Source organism: Falco naumanni, chromosome 12 (assembly GCF_017639655.2).
Source record: "Falco naumanni isolate bFalNau1 chromosome 12, bFalNau1.pat, whole genome shotgun sequence".
NCBI lineage: Eukaryota > Metazoa > Chordata > Aves > Falconiformes > Falconidae > Falco > Falco naumanni.
Window position 1 is genome coordinate 9,564,279 of NC_054065.1, and position 3,661 is coordinate 9,567,939.

The window sequence follows — 3,661 nt, forward strand, 5'->3', positions numbered from 1 at the left end:
GAGAAAATTAGAATAGAGGCAATAGATTTTGGGTTTCTGAAAGAATAAAGTCAGTCCATCCCCACAGACCAACTCCAAATCATGTTTTGCAACCATCTATTGAAAAGGCCATCTGGCTGCACTGCGGGCCCCAAACCAAAGCATCTCACATCTTCGGGGTGCACTAAACTGGGTCCTAAAGTTCACCTTTTTCTTCTCACCAAAGATCTTTTCATAGGCTAGCTTCAAGGCTTAACCTCAGAAAGGTTCTCATGGAAGTAGAAAGGCAAAAGATTACCTATGGCAAGGGATTTTAAACATTGCTCTACAAATATGATAGTTTGGGCCTTTTTTTGAGCGTGGATCAGATGCTGGTTAGCACACTGAACTCAGCCTGAGGAAATAACAGCTGCAAATCATGGTGAGCAATGTCATTTGAAAGCAAAGCTTCCTTTGATGCAGGGGGAGAGCATTCTTCCTGAGGGATTAAGGGGAAAAGGACAAACATGAAATGGAAAAACCCTACACCAGCCACCAAAATGACACGCCAAAGCACCAGGGGACCCTGTGTGCGGGTGTCAAACAGAAACACACACACACACCATTTCAGCGCATGAATGTCAGTCCACAATTCCCAAGTGAAGCCTACAGCAACATCCATGTCCCCCGACACACAGCAGTGAGCTCCTGACCGGGAAGCGGCGAGAGCAAGAGCGGGCTCTGAAAATGCCCAGGGGAGAACTCGGCATCTCTGAAGGCTCCAAGAACAGAAACTGCACCAGAGTAAGAGTTCAGTTCAAATGACAACATTGGATCAAAGCCCCTCAAGTCATGATTTTTTTTAAATAAATACAGAAATCAGTAACGGTTTGTTATACGAACTGAGGAAGGCTGGGAGCTGAGGCAGCCACAGGTACCCCGCAGCACACTGGCACCATTCCCAGGGCCAGTCAGGAGCACGCGGCAGCTCCCGATACCCACGGAGGCACTCACCGCCCCGCAGCGGGATGCTGCTGGTGGCCGCAACTTCTCCTGCTTCTGCTCACCTAAAACCGAAGCAGCGGAAGCCCTGCTGCTCCATTTTGATGTCAAAAACATGAAATTGAAAAATTAAGAAATCAGTAAATGGTATTTTAGAAGCACTTTTTAAAAGACAGTATCTAAAAAAACAAAATCCCTAAAGCTCTTCTGTGAACAACATGAGAACAGAAAAACAAAGGAGTATTTTAGTCAACATTTTCACACATTGAATGTCTCTCTAAAATGCCAAAATTTTAAAATGAGATTCATGCCCCTGGCTGGATTTATTGCACCGGAAGATTGGTCAAAGCTTCATCACCCTATGCATAGAAGAAACCACCACAGAAGTGAAAAGGATGGGGAATATTCAATATTGTCTAAACCAGACACTCTTTGTCCCAAAACGTTATATTTAAATGTATATTCAAGTGAGAATAAAGTGTGTGGTAAAGCTGAATTATGAAACTATAGTCCTGAGTGAAGATCTTTTCAGGAGATTACTTGCTTTTCCGACACGTTTTAAACCGACACACCAGGAAACTGAGCAGTGAAGTCAACTCCCTCCAACCCCACCAAAAGAGCAAAAAATAAATGTTGTGTTCTTTGAATTCAGGTATTTTCTGCTTTCAAACAAACAGGGTTTTACATCAAATCCTTCTAAATTAGAGCAGATTTCACAAAGCTTTAAATTCCTCTCTGAGTGGGCTGTCATTGCTGGTTATTATTAGTAGGCACAGAAATTCCCATTTTAATTAGAAACTTTATTTTGAAATACATTACACAGTTTACATGTGAAGTGCTTTCGCTGTAAGGTATTTCATAACATTGTGCTGAGCAAAATGGCTGACCAATTTCCTTGAAGCTCTTCCAGTTAAGTTTTGTTTTTATTAAAACTATCTTACAAATGTAAGATGCAACTCAGGCATTTGTATTCAGAAGGTAATTACTAGCTTTACCTTAGGGAGAAAGTATATACTTGACTTTTCCAATTAACTACGTGTTTCAATAATGATGTAAAACGCTTGGCATAAGACTGAAAGAAACCTGAGTCCTAATTAAACCTGTATTCACCAAAGATTAAAAAAAACCAAACTAATTTTCATGATCAAACTACTTTTGTAATAAGGCACAGTCAGACAAGTATTTATAAAGACTGGCTACCAATTCCGATTTACCTGCACAGCCTGCCCGCTGGTCTGTCAAAAGTAATGTGGAAGTTGTTTTCCCTGTCTGCTGTTGGGACTTTTCAAGAACAAGGCAGAGCAATAAGGCAACTAAAAGAACAGACATGCAAAGGAGTTTGGCATTTGGGATGGATTCGGAACCTCTGCAAAGTAGTTCATTTTGTAAATGGAGCGTTCACCTGCTATCATTAAAGCGGTGGCCAACTGCGAGAAGGAAAACAGAAGTGGTGCCAGCACTGCCTGCTTGCAAAAGGGCATTTTAATAGGAATAAACAAGATCCCTGGTATGCTTCCAGGTGATGACTTCGCACACAGCAATTCCCACAACTTTCAAAGATAATCTAAATTGAATTCAGAAATTCCCCTCTGCCACTCTCAAAAGCTGAATGTACCGGGAGGTTGCTTGACAGCAGGTGAAATACCAGGGAATGAAATCTCCATTTAGATAATGAGCCAGTACTGCCATCCTACTTTGCATTTCTTATTAGAACAAAAGGAAGTCTCCAGGAATGATAACTCAAATAATTACACCATTATTTTGGCTAAAGAAGATTCAAGAACTCTTAAGATGTGATGATGTTTAAAGAACATGAAACAATTTTTCCCACAGTCAAGAATAAAAAATAAAAATAAAAAATGCCTTACCTTCCCCTCCCAATTAAATCTTTGAGGAATAATTGCTTGAGCTTAGCACTGTATGGCTTCTGTGGCCTATGAATGCTTGATAGATACTCTCAGAATTATTAATTTTCAAGCTACGGCTTGTTTTCAATTTTAACTCATTTCAAACAAAAATACTGCATCTATTTCACTTCAATAATAAAATTGAGCATAAAAATCATTAAAAGTGTATTTCTGATACAAATTTGTACCACATACTAAAAGATACTACTATATAGAGAAGTGTAAAATAAAAAGAATTAGAATATACAAAAGGTTTTTAAAATTCTTTTGCACAGCTGAACTCATAGTGCAGGTTTAAGATTAAAAAAAATCTGTAAAATTAAGTACTCATAACAGCTGTTGAGTATAAAATACATTCTGAAGTATTTTACAGAATGGCTGAATTCTTAAGCATAAGAACTGAGGATAAAAGGATGTTAATGACAAGCAGCCACATACAGAACACAAAGCAATAAGTTTAAATCAGACTATTTTGGTTTGTGTAGCCCTTTATTAGCAACTAAAATAGAAGATATCTGTTGTACATCACGGGTAGTAACTGACTATACTGGAGTTTTATTATATTCTAATACAGGATCATTTATAAATGCGTTGTTTTCCTTTTTTTTTTTTCTTTTATTAAAAAGCTTCCACCCCTTTTTCCGTTTACAACTTGCAAAACTATTCTGAAAGCTGAGTACATGTGCACAGGTCTGCAAAGAGTGCAAATTTAGGATACGGTAAATGCTTTACATGTTGTATTTGTAAGGACTGTCTGCCACCATGCCTTCATAGCCATTATCTTTTTTTAAAAA